This window comes from Epinephelus fuscoguttatus, linkage group LG3 (assembly GCF_011397635.1).
Source record: "Epinephelus fuscoguttatus linkage group LG3, E.fuscoguttatus.final_Chr_v1".
Lineage (NCBI taxonomy): Eukaryota > Metazoa > Chordata > Actinopteri > Perciformes > Serranidae > Epinephelus > Epinephelus fuscoguttatus.
The window spans coordinates 33,340,214-33,357,577 of NC_064754.1; the positions used below are offsets into that span (position 1 = coordinate 33,340,214).

The 17,364-nt window shown below is 39.7% G+C and overlaps 1 protein-coding gene across 3 annotated transcripts in view; it reads right to left on the reverse strand.

The window, feature by feature from the left end:
• LOC125885762 (zeta-sarcoglycan) overlaps nt 1-17,364 on the reverse strand; it is a 466,598-nt gene that overhangs the window by 70,391 nt on the left and 378,843 nt on the right. The gene's annotated exons all lie outside the window — the stretch shown is intronic.

Genomic DNA, 17,364 nt, shown 5'->3' on the forward strand with positions numbered 1-17,364 from the left:
AAAACCCCTGTTGGCAACTAGGGCTCCACACACATCTCTGATTAACAATGTGGTTACAGCAGAATTTGTAGAAACTAACATTTGTCGACGTCGGGATCACAAGCAGCAATTTCTGCAATACTTGCATATTCTTATGACATTGTGTGAGACTTACTTTCTTTATTTGGTCATCTTATCAGAAGTTAATGCAAAAACGGTTATTCTACAATATGCTTTTATCTGAAATAGATATACCAAACAAGACAATAATGTCCATTAAACTTTATCACAATATGAAAGCTACTGTTTTCAAAGTGTGTGCCTCTGTGCAGCTTTAAAGGAACATGAAATATGGTGTGTATTATTATGAAAATGTCACTGTGCCTATGAAATTTTATGTGACGGTTGTGCTTTTTCAGTCCCCATTCTAACCTCACATTCAAAAAGACCTAGACAGCACTCAATGCACACAGCTTCCAACAACACTGATTAGCTCTACAACTTGCTGTTTCACCAAGTCATCCTTTACTTGAAGGCTAAGTCTGGTATTTTTCAACCCCATTTTCCCATGCAAGTGAATCATAGGAACAACAATCGTTGAAACTGGTCCTTGATTAAGACACAGCCAGCATCCCTGAAACAGGCTGCAGTGTAAACCTGTGCATGTTTTTGACACAAACAGGCTCAGATTGTTATTTTAAGTGCCTGTCAACATTATGGGAAGAACAGAGAAGGCTGAGAAATAAAAACTTGATCCTTATCTTAAGCTTGTTTCAGTCGGTTAAGTATCCTTTTCTCACTAAAAGAAAAGTCTGGTTGTGAAATCTCACAATAGGTGACTTGTTGCAGGAAGGCAATGGCGGCACGCACATGAGAGTTGGAAGTGCCATAGTTTGTTGTGTTGAAGCACACAGAGCAATTTCAAACCTTTTCTTCCTGCAACAACTCACCCCTCATGAGATCTCAGAACATGACTTCTCCTTTAGCGAAACTTGGACACAAAATGGACAGACAGACACAAGCACAAGGTAAGAAGAAAGTTGTAGTTCTCTGTAGCACTCCTTTCCATAATGTTGTCAGAGACATAGACAAATATTCTCAGCCTGTCAGTGGCAAAAACAAGCATGCTTGATGGATGTAAATTGACAGTGCGTACATGCACGCATGGCCTGAGTGGTTATATTGCAGCCTGATTTGCAGCTGCTGCATGCAGCACTCTCTCTCAATACTGGACTAATTTAAAAAAAAAAATGTTGTTTACATGTTGTCTCCATTTAGACACAAAAACATGGGAAAACAGGGTCTAGGTTGAAAAATATTGGAGTTACCCTTCAATCAACAAGTTCGTAAAGAACTGCAATGTGTTGTGAAGTTTCAGTAGATGTGAGAGAAGCACCTACAGTAGTCTCTACCGGAGACAAAAAGTAGCATAAAGCACATCAGAAGAAATCGTACCCAACCAATATTTTCACATTAACAGTGGGTTAGATGAGAGGACTATGTGAAATGCAAAAGAGTTCAGTCACAGTGAACCATCAGAGAACTATCAACCAACCCTGCTGTTCTCTTTATTATACCATCTTTTAACTCACTGTTTTGGTTTCATGGCTGACAGCTACACTGCTCTGATCCAGGCTCACTGCTGCAATCAGCTTTGTTTCAGTTCCAGGCAGCTGTTTTTAGTAAAAAAGCTCTGATACACCCACTGCACTCTACCTGCCCAGCACCAAACTGCATCTGACAATGTTAGCAACTTGGACAGCAAAACAGAGATTATATGAGAGTAAATATATTGGATTTGCATTCATCTGGTGGCCAGAAATATGGCTTTATATGACTGCTAATTTTGGTTTGTTGCAAGGAGATCTATCGATGCACAGCTAGGACCAGGCTATTACAGCCTCGTACTGTTGGCCTGCAAAAGCTCCATTCAAACAAAAGAGGTTACTATTACTTGTTCAAGGGCATATCAACAATACTTTGGATGCTGAGGCTAGAGAAAGTACTTCTAATTCACATCTCCAACTCAACATTGTCCGCCAGAAACACAATTCCCTAAACTAGCCAGCCTGTGATGGTCACTCATGTATTTATAAGTTCCCAACTTTCAAATAACTCTGCCTCCTTCAAAAACCCTGCAGATCCTTCTCTTGTTCCTGCAACTCAAATTCTGAATAGGGTAAAACAAAAGAAATTATTTATTAAACTCTTCATATACTTCAATGGGATTCCGAGTTCTCCAATTTGAATTCAAGTAATTAATGAAAAAGAGGGCATTAAAATGGTGCCTGTGTAACTTTTTTACTACTGCACATTAAAGCATTGAGGCCATAATAAAATTATATGGGTTTGCTATCCTGGAGTTTTAATTCAAGGCTTTAAATTAGGGCTTCTAGCAATGATGGGATATGACGCAAGGATACACTGTAAAAGGATTGGGTACAAAGAAGAGTGTGGCTAAGCCAAGTAAACACTGCATGCATGGTTGATTTTCCCAAACAGGTCTAGATGAATTTTAATTAAAATCAGCTGAAATGTGCCTTGTGATTATGCCTCCCCAGCACCCTCACCTTTCTTTCCCCTCAGCATCCTTCTCTCACGCTCCCGGAGATGAGAGATCAGACAAGTGGGTGAAACACTATGTGACATTCATGTAAATATTTGTTCTCTACATCTGTGTCCGGCCTTGCAAAGTTTTTGCGTACATCCCCGGCCATGCGTATTTGCATATGTGAATGCTAATATATTCTCCGGCAAAGCAACACTTCTAAAATTAGGCCGTTTGTGTCCTTTGGCTATGGAGAGAAAGTCAACCATATTTTGTCTCATTTAAATCACTCTATAGTTTTCCTTAGGTCAAAATTCTGGCAATATGCTAAATGTAGCATTAAGGCTTTTATGTGAAAGATGGGGTTATATAACTCAAACTTTGGGTGTCCTTGTACTGTTAGATGTGGATTTTATGACTGTTTTTAAGATTTCTCTGGCTGCTTTTAATGCTTGGCTGGGTCTGGCCATTGGCTGAATCACTTTTCACCTTTTATGAATTGGAGTAGTGCCTGGGATCTCCATGCAGGGCCAATTCAAGAGCACCACAGTCTAGACTAAAAAAGGTTAGGGGGACTTCGGGCCTCTTCTGTGGCAGCAGCAGCAAAATCTGCTTTCTATAACTAGAGCCATAATAGTTGGCCTGAAAAGATTTGTCCAATAAAAGAAGGTGCAAGGGCATCTTTAAAGCTTCACCTCTCCAAAAAAGTGACTGTGACATACTCTGTCCTGTACTGTAGGATAAGAGAGATATTACACTGTGGTGGCTAAACTGGACATTGCTCAACTGGCTTAAGGGCTGTTGCTCAAACTACAGACTGTGCTTCTGCATCTTCATAAGCCCAGCACCATGGACACAAAGAGTACAGAAGCTGATTGAGAGAGAGCAGTCCTTCTGACTCAAACACAGACCATCTCAGATCAAACAGTAGGCAGTGCTGATCAAATATAAATCAAGATTCTGTACCTGTATTGCCTATTCCTCACCTAAAATGTCTTCAGAAACACATTATAGTGTACTGTTTGGCTGTAATACAAGAATTTGTGAACAAGAAGTAGGCACCATACTGTTTCCTGTATTGTAAACACAAAGGCAGAAAAAACTGACATTAAACAGCAAAACTATGCAGCACTGATTACATATGAACCAAAATTCTGTTACTGCTTTGTTTATTTATTGCCTCAAATGTTTTCAGAAACATTTTTTAGGTTACAGTTTAGCTGTAATCTGAGAGCATTTGTAACCAGTCGGTTGCTATATCATTTCCTGTGAAAAATTGGCCAAGCTTGCATTACTTAATCCACCAGCAGGAGTGTTTTTTGGTTGGTTGTGGTGCAGTGCAGCCGTGGTGTAGTGGTTAGGACTGTCTCAGTCGTGTCAGTGTGGGTTTTCTCTGGGTATTCCAGCTTCCTCCCACAGTACAAAGACATGCAGGTTAATTGGTGACTCTAAATTGTCTGTAGGTGTGAATGTGTGCATGAATGGTTGTCTGTCTCTATGTGTCAGCCCTGCAATAGTCTGCCGACCTGTCCAGGGTGTACCCTGCCTCTCGCCCAATGTCAGCTGGGATAGGCTCCAGCCCCCCCCCTGCGATCCTCAGGAGGATATGCGGTTATGAAAATGGATGGATGGTGCAGTGCATTCTGGTAGTTGAAGGTTTTCTACCTCTTTAACAAAAGCAAATGCCACAGCCGTTTTCTTGTGTTATCTCTGGCCATATACCACTGATTTTAAAAGTATTTGTGTCCTTCTTTCCAGGGGTGAAGTAGTTCTTTAATTACATATAATTAAAGTCACAAAGCCTGGATGACCACAGGTGGCTTTAGAAGAGTATTTCAAATCAAGTTTCATGGATTTACAAATCATGATATAAAGACATGTTATATATACATCATATGAAAGCTCAAGAGCTATTATTCAAAAGCTAAAAGACCTAGCACTGAACACACTGAACTAAAGTCTCAAGTCTCAAATGCCCCTCTGGTTCTTTCCCCATGAACTATAGCGCTTACCTGGCATGCCAATTTTCTAGTGAGAAATTACAGTAGCTTTGTCATACAGACCAATGGCCTAAATTTAAACATTTATGCAACTTATGAACACTCAATGTAAAGCTGTACAGACTTTGTCTTTGGATATGAACATTGTGTTGCTTGCAGGGTGTCTACAAACAGAAAAATAGACACAGAGGATTAAATATTTTTACATTATGTGTATATGTACATGAGTATATGTGTGTGTGTGAGTATGTGCGTCTGAGAGCCGGATGGCAAAATGTGTTGAGAACTATGAGCATGAATTAATCATCGGCCAGTTTAACAGACGCTGTGCTACAGCATCCAAAGATGCAACCTGGGGTGCAAATGCCTTGGTGTCTGTGCCCACACATTCACACCAGCACGCAAACATGCACAATTAAAGCTGAAGATATATCAGCTCAACCTCTCTCTCTGCAACATGCACATACATAAACCAAAAAAGTTTCCTGACACCAAAAAAATCCACCAAATCAGACACTGAAAGACTTCAGGCAGACACGGATTTGTGTGTGCTGCCTTGGAAAGAAAGTTTGGTAGCAGTGTTTTTGAAAGTTCTGTCAACTCAACACAAGTAGCAAACTCTCCCCTTAGATTCTATTGGCATTAAGCCTCTCTCTGGCTATGCTCCAGTGATCATCAACCCGCGCATACACATACTGTACAAACACACTTGCCAAACTGACTCTGCTTCTTAGTGATGTGGCCACAAGGACGGTTTTCTTTTTCATGTATGCAAACAAATCAAATGTGAATGTGCATATTATATGTATGTTTATTAATAATTATGCAGACAAAGAGCAATTAAGTATGTAGCAGAAACACTACTACAGCTTTGAATGTTATATAACATTTCAGGGTTGGAGAGAAGCCAGACCATGCTGTGTCCTTCTTGTAAATAATGTTACAAAGTTCTATTAGCTATCGAATATACAACAAGATGTAGAGGGGGAATAGCAGAGAAAAAAAATCTCTTTAAATATCTACAGTTAAACGGTGCAAAACAATGCAAAATAACTTTCTATGTCAGGTGAATAAATCTGTCTTTGACTGGATTTCACTCCCTAAACTTCCTGATTAGTTATTCAAACATGACGAGGCTTATCAGTGGATTAAGATGAGCATTCTGTTGAGTGAGTCAGGCTGATATGCTTGTCAGTTCCCCTCCTGTTTCGAATGTCAAATTTAATGAATATTCAAAAGCCCACTGGGCTCTTTTGTGTGTTCTGCAAGGGAAAATGTTCCTAAGGGGAATTTGTGCAAACCACCATTACGCAAGGCATTTCACGTGTGTGGAAATATTTAATGAAATGTGGAGTAAAATGTTTCTCCATCCATTTTTTTTTTCTTCAGTCCCACAGAGCAAATGATTGGCTGCATTTAGTTCCACATTATAAAGTGAGCCCTTGTGGTTCTGAGCAAAGAAACAAGGGCAAGGGATCAACAATTAACAACTAAACTGTTGCTCTATCGATGTGAAACAGTGTGCCGGAGCAAACATTTGATGTAGAAGATACAAAATGCACAATTATTTCATTATGTGCACTCTAATGACAAATCACCACTGCTAGATGCATAAATGAACCTTTATGTTTTATTGTATTGGTGTTTTACTTGTTATGGGCCCCTGAATGTAAATAAACACCAAACATAAAAAGAAATGTATATTGTAATCTCTTGCAACCTTAAATGTTCCAGACAGTAACAGTCAGCAGTTTTTATTAAGTCCACATAGACCATGTTTAGTACCAGAGGTGTTATTTAGCCCAAAGGTGAGAGTTTTCCTACTCATCATTTCCCCACCAGCAAAGGCTTCTACACTTCAGTCCTGTCAGTGGAGGCTAAAAGGCATCTGAAATAGACATGTGGTATTCATTTGCTGTAAATGTGGACAAAAATTACTTTTCAGACACATCAAATGTTCTCAGAAGCATTAATAAAAGGTACACCAGAGTTAAAAGCAGCCTACACGACACTGTATACTTTGATTTCTTTTTTTTTCTTTTTGCAAGTGTACAGGTAGATAGGAGACATGGGGAGACCAAGAGGTGTGACATGCAACAAAGGTCTCGCTCTAATTAAATCAGGGATGTCATGCCAGGCTGGTCTCACTCCCAGTGCAGTGTATCAAAATATGCAGCCTGGGCAGTGTGGGGCATCCTTTAGCATCTGCGTGAGAAGCACTGGGATTTTCACAAGTTCTAGTGTAAACTCATCTGAGGCATAATTAGACACTCAGTGTAACGGACGTAGTTTAAAGCGTGTAAAAGTCTGCTCAGGGCATGGGTCAGCAACCTTTACTATCTACAGAACCATTTTTGACCAAAAATAATAAAAAGAAAATTATGTGTGGAGATGCAAAACATATTTGAGCCTTATAATAAGGGTAACATAGCCTATTAATTCTAAATTAGCCTGAACTAGTAGTCATTGATATGTTTTCTCACAAGGTGGCTACTGTGCAGGGCACTATTCATAATTCTTTGGTAAATTCATCTTGTAGAGCTGGCAATGAAAGCAAACATGGTGTCCAAGCCTTTGACTTTTTTAAGTTTGGCATCCATAGCTAACCAGCTAGGGAGACTCAAGACTAGCCACTGCTATCAAGATTTGGCAAAATTTTGAGGAAAAGCTGCCAGGCAGTAGATGTATTACGCAGTTTTCAGTTGCTGACATGTTAAAACAATTGTTTTTTATTTTTTTTTTAGTTATATAGGCCTCACATTTGTACAATTTGAGAATGTAAGAATATCTACAGGCCTACAACATTGATAGATGAAAATTAAAATGTTGAAAAAAAAAAAACAACTGTTGGTCATTTCCATATATTTTCTGGTAAAAGCTACAGGGAACCACTGGAGAGGGCTAAGGAGCCACATGTGGCTTCGGAGCCGCATGTTGCCTACGCCTGGCTTAGGGTGAGTTGGAAGGGAGGTCGATGGTTCAAACAAGCACAGGTCTTTGACCCAGGAAACCAGGGATTAAGGTCAGCAAACAACTCCTGCTGTGATGTTTGTACCACTCAAAGCCAGGTGTTTTTTTGTTTTTTTTTGTTTTGTTTTTTAGCAAAATCTGTCATTTTATCCTAACCATATCCAAGTAGTTTTTGGCCTAAACCTAAAGAGCTAAGCGCTTACATACAGTAAGTTGACTCATGTGACTAACCTCAACCACATTTTTTTCCTAACCATTACCAAGTTGTTGTTTTTTTGCCTACATGTAACTGCCAACCCCTTCTTATCATCACCATTTCTGCATCAAGATACAAAGCAAAGGGCTGTCTCTGGCGTCATATAGTAATGCTGGGGCTTCTGTCCAAGAGGGAAAAAATGGCTGGACGAGATCACGCTGGGTATGCATATTAACTACTTGGTCACCAGAACATCCCATGAAAACTTCTTTTTATATACATGAGCAGCACAAAGCTGAAACAACAAAGAAATACAATGCTCTTTCATAGCAGCAGCCCTGATTGTCATTGCTGCAATAAAATCTTATATGAATGCTGGTATTTGTCATGTTTATCTCTGTAACTTGTTTTATATGCCATAGATCACTTGATGAAGCACACTGCAGTTCCCTCAAAGTGTCTTTGTTGGCATTTTTTGTCACTTAAGTCCTATCTGATTGAATGTTACTGCTTTTCAGCTGAGAAGTGTGAAAAGTGAGAATCACAGCTCTGTGTCTTACTGACACTGCAAAGGTGCCAGAAAATGTCTCTGTCTGATTCCTTTACAAGGTACAAGGGATGTTGCCTTTATGTTTGTTTGACAACGTTCTTTTTTCAATGAATTTATTGAAATGTATTTTTAAAGAGTTTCCATGCTGTTGTTTGTTAAATGCTTCCACTTAGATCATGCATACACCAAGCTGTCCATACACTGACAGTAGAAAATGGACCACAGTCCTTGGTAAAAACCTCAGCCACTGAACAACCCTCCTTCCTCATGCATAAAGAAACACCACAGGCCCACAGTTAAGGGTCAAGTTATGAGACAACCTTGCAAAATGAGTTGACTAGAGTTCAAAGTGAGCCACTGTAACTTTGAGAGAAAAGTGCTGCACGGCACCGTTCGAGGAGCAAGAGAATAAAGGAGAGAGAGAGGAGGGCGAAAGAGAAAGCAACTGTATTATTTTGGCCCTTTGAAAGTAAACAGCATGCAACGTGTCCATGATGCAACAGCAGGAAACAAGAGGGTCACCGCGTTGTTGTGTTCCTACCCGTCAAAGAGAGAGACAGGCCCTCTGCTGCGCCACAGCACACCTTTAATCTCCTCAAGGTGTCTCTCAAAAGAAACAGACAAAGATAAATGAGGGAAAAGATGGGAAAAGGGAGGAGAGGAAAATACTGAGGTGAAAGGGAGAAACTGCACTGCAACGCACTTTTGAATTCAACTTTTTGAATTTGCCACAGGTGGGAGGGTGAGATTCATGCACTGAGGGACACAAATTATTTATTTAGAGTTGATTACAGTCATTAATATAGTAAGGGAGGAGAGAAAGAGACAGAGGGAGAGATAAATGAGTGCTGTTTGTCATCTACATTAATCAACTTGATCTCTGGAGTCAGGGCTGTGGGATGGAGGGAAGATGAAATGGTGGGAGGTGCAAATGAAAAGACAGGCAAAGGGTGTACCATGCAGCTCTACATATTCCTATAGAATAGAAAAGTGAAACACAACCAAACTACCACTGCCAGCGTTAACACAATTAGTAATATTCCAAGCTAAGGGCCTACTTTCAGTGACAACAGGAAACTATGTTCCGTAAACTAAAATTAATTTCATTTAATTATAGCTCAAGGTCAACTGAAGATTTTCCTTTAAAATTAAATCTTAATAAAAGAGTTGAGGTGATTCATTCAGTCTTGTATTGTGCATCCAGTACATAATTAACCTGCCGCCATTCTTTGTCTTTGTTATGTATTGTATTGTCTCTGATGTGCAGCTCAGTTATCACAGAGAATATTTCTGCATGCAGACAGTTGCTGTTATAATCAGTTATTTTGAGTGTTCTGTAGAAAGCAGGGCAAGACTCATCCTAGTGTTGAGACATGTTTATGCAAGTTAGTAAAACAAATGGGTGTTTAAAGGAGGGCGACAAAGGCCAAGCTTATCATTAAAAGTCTGAGGCTGTTTTATTTAGACATCTCAGAGCTAATGTGATTAGACTGAATTAAGTGTGATCTATTGATGATCTGATCTATCAGTTCACAATAAGGAAGATGGGAAGTGAAGAGAGAAGTAAGAGGTTTATGGCTACAGAGCAGCGCATACTATACAGAATGTAGGAGAAAACATAAGAACATAAGAAAAGCCAAGCAGAACCTTTGGCAGCATATTAGAGATCTCCAGTGAGAATAGAGTGACTCAGTTCAACACAAGTAGAGATGATCTCCACGCTGCTGATCTCCCCAGTCACATGTACCTCAGGTTTTTACAGTGCACACCTTGAAATTGTGCCACCTTGGGTTAGAGTACATGAATAAAATACTCAAGTGGCCTAAAGCAAGAGGATGCATTTTTCTAGTACATTTAAGAGCACGGATGTTGACTTCTGTGAACACGGTGCACACACTGTACTTTAGCCTGGTGCAGGTCTGAGCTCTGTATTTTAAGTGGGAAATAACTGCAGCTTACTCTGATACATTTGACAGGAGCTGCAACAACTACAGAGTACTACTGGAAGGAAAGTTGTATTGCACTGCTAGATTGTAACACTGATTAGCTAAGCTTAAAGGGTATTTGGTATTTGGGTAACCTGGACCCTATCTCCCCATGTCTGGCCCAGTATTAAGTGCTGCAACCAGCAGCAGCAAAACAGGTTTCAGTGTAACCACTCTGGGTTTTGGCCGTCAATTAACGTCCACTACAAGTGCTTGTTTTTGTCACTGGCAGACTTGGAATGTTGTTCTTAGTGTCTATCACCATTCTGGAAAGGACCCTACAGATAAATTAAATCTTTCTTTACCTTTCACTCAATCCTGTCTGTTTATTATGTGTAATCAAATCTCGTTCAAGAGGAGATCTCACTCTGAAATCTTGCAGACCTCTCTACTCTGTTGAAATCAGCTGAATATTCAGCCATGAACTTGAAACCTTTACATAACACTGAGCTTTCTGTACTCCAGTAGACCACACTCTTCCTTGCCCCCCATTCCTCAGGTCTCATTAACATTTCCACCATTGTCTTGCTGCAACCAGTCACGTCTTAAAAGATTTCAGAACGAGACTTCTCCTAGAGGAAGACTTGGTTACACACAATAATAAACAGACTGGATCAAGTGAAAGGTAAAGAAAATTTCTCTGTAGGGACCTTTCCATAATGTTGTCAGACACATATTATAATAATCTGAGCATGTCAGTGGCAAAAATGAGCACTTTAAATGAACATATATGAGAGTGCCAACTGCCCAAAGGAGTTAGATTGCAGCCTTGTGCCACTGTGGTTGCAGTGCTCCCACTCAATACTGGACCTATTTTTAAAACAAAACAAAACAAAACAAAAAAAGGTAAAATAAAACATGGCAAAATGGGGTTCAGGCTAAAAAAAAAAACAAGTATACAGTATGCGTTTCCTTTTAAGGTGAAGCTAGGCCTGAAAACAAAACTGGTTATTAGTGGTTACTGGTTAACAGGCTTATCTGGACAGATGCATGGTAGCTCAAGTTGAACTTATTGTACCTGCATTATGTAACAGACTTATATGAAAATATGCCCAATGTAAAAAAAAAGTAAGCCTCTCTAAATGGTAAGCTTAACAAACAAACAAAAAAAATCTGATTTAAAAAAAAAAAAAAAGAAATTGTTCACTAATCAATGTGTTGGCATGAAATGTGAAAAGGGGATTGCACCGCTTGTCGTATCCGTCTTTAGTAAAATATAATAAAAATAAATGAATGGAAACAGTTGCTGGGCTGGTAACTTTCAAAGTGTGTAGGCCAAGTCATGCACATTATGGTATGTCACTAATGTGGCAGAAAAAAAAAACTTGATGAAAGAAAGAATGTTCCTCACTCACTTTCCCAGTCAATGTCTGTGTGTCTTTAAACCCTCAGGCAATCATCTTATATCACATCACCTGACTTAAGAACAAGACATAAAAAAAGTTTCTATTTGAATGCACAGTAGAGAATCTGGAGTTGTTTCCCTTGTTGGAAAAGTTGAAGAACTTGTGGCCCAGGGTATATCTGATCTGTAAAGCTTTGTAGTGACTTACATGCCTCTGTGAACATAATTACATTAATATCCTGAAGTCATGGCAAATGCAAGCTGCAAGAGATAATAATCTTGCATTTAAATATGAGTTAGTGAGCCTTAACAGACATTTTATTAATTGACCTTTTACATTTGCAATAAAAGCCTAGTGCCAACTTACAGTACCTGCTTTTAGGCAGTGCGGTGCTCACATTAAATGGTTTTTGCAGAGCATAGATGATGTCTGACTTAACTCACGACATGAATGTTCCTTGCACTCCTTTATTACTCCGCAACTTGCAATTACAAAGATTGATTTAAGATACTCCAGTATTTGCAGTTATTGAAAACCCCCCTGGATGCCAGCCTGGTGCCTACAATGTAAATGTGACATGGCAATAGTGCCTAAGGGGCCGTAGTGGTGCACAAAACTGAATGCAAGTCTGGAAGGGAGCTTGGGCATTCTATCCTTTTATCTAAAATGCACACAGTTATAAATGTTTGCTTTCAAAGCATGCCTAAAGGAATACTGAGTCATTGCTCTGACCTTGTGGTGGATTCTTCAACCACAGTGCACTCTGCATTATTCATGTTTTCAACACAGACAATGCAGAAAAAGAAAATGCTATTCAACATTATTAGTGTGTCCCATAGAAAACCTTTTGTCAGCTTGCACTATTGTTGGTTGTAAACTGTAAACTGTTTGACTATCAAGCTTGACTTAAACACTTCATCATAACTAACCAATAACTATTTTGATTGGGCTCTGGGGCAAGTTGGTTGGTTGGGTTGGATGGTTGCATAACTGCATGGACAAACCACAATGTTTCTCACTTACTGATGCAATTTTGTGCAGATGTGAGGCTGGATGGTGAGAGAAACTGACACTGCGTTGTTGCTTTATGGCAAACAGTAAAAGGCGCATTTTCTGCTTTCTTTGCAATAAACATTCCAAGCTCATAAAGACACATAAAGTGTTCCTTATTGCCCGAAGGCGACAGTGTTCTTATTTGACTTGCGTCACTGAGCAGCATTTTTCTGATGTTTTAATGTCCTTTTATTAAACACAGAAAAAACAGATGGTTATTGCTCACGGTCATATAACTCCTCCCAATGCATAAACAGTAAAATAATCTTGTAGCTTTTACAATGTTCTATTCAAGACATACTTTATCAACAGATAAAACATTTTCCAGTGCCCATAAGGCAGTGCAGACACAGACGGTGGACAAAATACAAGTTATGCCGTGCAATATAATGCAATCCAATAAAAACAACACCACAAACTACTACATGCAAAGCTGGATCAACACCTCTAGGACAAAGGCCCAATCCCAATATACCCCTTGCCCCTACCACTTAGTCCTAACCCTTGGCTTTGGGCATTCTTGCCTAGGGGTATGGTGTCAGCTTCTTGTTAAAGAGGGGTTGACCGTTCCAAACAGAGGCTTTCGAAGGTACACTTGAAAGCAAATGTTACAAGAACAAAAAGAACCCCAAATGTTACAAGAATAAAAAGAACATAATTGCCGATTTTTACATGGAAGTCCCGCATTTTCATGCAAGAGAAAACACTGCTGCTGAAGGTGACATGTTCAAAATGTCAGGCAACAAGTTTGTCGTGTCTTGTGTACGTAAACGCCATTGATGATTACTTATCAAAGTCTTAAAGAGTTGTACCATTTCAAAGGAGGAAATTTCATCCACTACCCCTTATAACTCAGTAACGAGGGGCAAAGGGGCACTCATAGACAATGGGTAGGGATAAAAATATAAAATGCTCTTAAGGAAAACCAAACATTGTGAGCTACAATATTCATTTGCGCTATGTGGTCATATTTGTCTTTTTTTTTTTTTTTTATACATGTCTCAATCTTGTGCCATTAGGTGTGTGTACACAGACTGTGCTGTTAGAGGAATGGAGAGTATGAGAGGTATCTTTAGTGCACTTCAAATGATGGACATTTGTAATGCAGTTGAATCAGGTTGCGTATGAAGCTGCTTTATTAAAAGGAAAAAAAAAATAAAAAATGGAAATACTATCCACCTTATTCCAGTGAAAACCATCACAGCCTATGCTAAACATCCTTTATTGTAAATGCCTGCAATACCAGAGGCAAGGAGAGTGCTCTCATGCCTGAAGTACTGTATATCTGTCATTTTATTATTGTGTCCAACCACCAGCAAACAGTATGAAGCCTATAGTTCACCGGTGCAGAAGGATGACTTCATATGGCCTATTAAATCTGCCCCTTACCACAAACATACCCACACATATGAGCAAGTGATGAAAACAATGTTTGCCATATTGCAGCCAAAACAGTATGACGACAATTAGCCTTTGTGCAATTAAAGTGCAATCATAAGGATAACTGACAACAATGGCAGTAAATCCATGCCTTTATTGAGTCCTTGATGGCCCCTTAAGTGTATCCCAGTTTGTTAATGCTCAGCTCTATGTATTTTTAATTGCCTCATTAAAACCATTGATTTGATCATAGAGAGGCAGTATAAAATGAGGAAGACGTGCCGTCTGAACTACGCTGATTGGATGAGGGAGGGAGATAAAATTAGACTACTTAGTGTCTCTGTGTATCTCAGCCAGCCAAATCAAGCCAGGAAGATCTCACTCTCGCTGAAAATGTGATCACTGCGAAATATGATTGTTATGTACATCATTTGTTTCTCAGAGGGGGATTTGCAAAGATGTAGATTCATAATTAGGCTGTGTGTAATGGAACAATTGAATTTTATGCAAGGCTTTGCAAGTGCTCACTCCGCACACTAATCAGAAACCAATTTTAGCCGACATTCAGCTGTTTAACTGCTCGAGTGACACCATGTTTCCCAGAATGAGTGAAAACAAAATATGATTAAATTCTGTATATTCTTACATTCCCAAAGCTATAAATCTGCCCATAAAAAGTCTTCACTACAACACAACAGACTTCCTCTTGGGAAAGTCTCCACAAATCATTAACCATCTATTATTCTTCGTGGCCTTTGCCTTTCGGTTCCCTAATGTCGCTGCTCTTGATAATCCACTTTTTGAGCTACATCAGCCGAATGCCAGAGAAATGAGGTGACTGATTCCACCTAGATAAAAGGGAACATAATTAGTGTAAGAAGGTAAAGATAATGAAGTGATAAATGTAATCCCGAGTTTAGGAGGAGGTAACAAGGTCAGCGGGGAATTCATAGGTTTAATAAGAGATGAGGTCCATGCATGATTAAAAAAGAGGGAGTGAAAGGTAAAAATGACACAACAGAATAAAGGAAGAGAGGATGAGAAAGGGGGCAAAGACAAAAAGATAAGGAAAAGGGCAAGAGAAAGTGTGTGAGCATGTTGAATGAAAGATGAAAATGGGAGAGAGGGAAAGGTTGAGTGCTGAAAGTCACTTTTAAAGTTGGTGGGGTTGTTTTAATGGCAGGTACTGTACGTGTGACTGACCCTCTGTCACTCCCTTCCCCAAAATCAAACTTTTCAAACACACATGCACAGGCAGGCACACCCACAAGCACTTGTCTTCACTCCTCCCCAAGAGCATTTGGCTACTGCGGCTACACTTTGTTTTTTAAAAAACTAAACCCATAAAATAACACACACCCATACACAGGGGTAATGAGTGCTACCAATACCTCTCCTGCTTGGGGAGAAAGAGCATTCATTATCAGCACCACTTAGAAAAATGAAAAGTCAATAAGACAGCCAGAACATAAACACACACTCACACAGGCTGTAATGACTGTCGGCTTTTGCCAAGAGACAGACGCACAGGTGAGGAGACTGGGAATGGGAAACAAACAGTGAACAGTAATTGAGCTGGCCAGTTTAAGCACTTGTCAATATTATGCTCTGTGGTATTCTGAGTGAACAGCTTTACTTCTGTTTAGACATCAAACATAAAATTCACCTGTTATTACTGTATTTTTGCTTTCTGCACTATAAGTGAAAACAGGCATTTATGGCTTTACTAACAGATATTTCAGCCCAGTCACTGGGAGGAAATGTCGGCATTTTATGTTTCTGCAAGCCACTGACATTTGTATGTTTCATTTGTATCATTATCAACATTCCTAAAGTGACTTAGTATATGAGTTGGTGGACGGTGTGACACCTAGGTATGACAGCTGCTAAGCTGCAGACCACTGGGAATCATTGTTAGAGACCAGCAAACAACAAAAAATGTTGTTTTTTGCAAGTCACTGCTGAGTTTCCTGTGGTTTATTAGCCACCAAATGTGGGTGTTTTTTAGTGACCCATTCCTGTGTTTCCAGCCGGATAGTGCCACCAAAAGCAGTTGTTTTCTATGAAACATTGCTGCATGACTGTGCCACAAAAACTAAAAGCGAAAAACATCTTTTTCTAACACTAAGCCATTGGTTTTTGTGCCTGGACCTAACCACGTTAACCATAGTTTTGTTGAAAGTTAAAGTCTCAATGCATCCGCTACATAATTACGTGCAAATTTTAAGTATCCATGGTTTGCAGAAACATACAATGCCAGCATCTAAACGGGCGACTGGGTTGGACATTTAAGTAGATTACTAATGCACAGTGTTTCTGAGATGAAATACTGAGGAGTGCTGTATGACACATAAACAATTAAATAATGCCACCATCTTTTGTTCTCCAGTGATGTTCAAGATTATCTGTTAGTCCAACACATAGTTGTACTATTTATAGACACTTTTAGGGCCGATGTCGCAATGATGTCAGTTTGTTAGCTGGAGGCAAAACACAACTCACCACCACAGAGCTGTAGGCTATATAGGAGTCTTAAAATGTCATTTTGTTGTGTTATTAGGAGCCAGAATAGAAGGAGTCATGGCTCAAAACTTAAATTTTATCACATACCAGCTGCCACTGCCTGTCAACAAAGATGAAGACAACAATGGTTAAATGAGATGACACAAAAGGACTGGATGGAGCTTGATCATCAAAAATGCTTGTGTGTGCAGCACACACTTCATATCAGGTTAGGGAAAAAGTATTTACTGTTGTAGGGATGAATAACGTTACATGTATTAAGGGTTATCATGTCTACCTAATCAGAAATTGGGGAGGTGTTAAGAGGAATATTGGATTTCTCCGTAACCCTAACTTTTTAGCACATTAGCTAACCTTAGCTTCGATAGCAAAACAAACCAGAGGAAACCATTCAAGTGTCGTCCTCCTTTGTAAGACTGGCATAGTAACCAACCACAAAGCCAGCCATTACACCCTCAGCAGTCCTGTCAAATCATCCATCCACTGAGTGAGAGCATACGGGTCGGCCAGTCGGGTCCCACTGGTCAGTGTTTAATTTATCAAGTAACACTTGTGGTCCCAGAGAGTGAGTGACCAGACATGGTGCGTTTGTAAATTCAGTCTGATGCTCTACACTAAAATGAGAGCCCTGTTGGTCGAAGAAATGGAGCTTTATGTTTCTACATAAATTAACGAATGGTTAGCGCTCTGCTGCTCCATTTCCCCAGATAGAGTAATGAGCCACTCCAAGAGCGTGGGCTCTGGATAACTGAACGGTACATTCCGACAGGGCCCCGAATTTATGAACAGTCCAGTTTGTGCCAGAGTCGCTCCAGCACTTGGAATTAATATTTC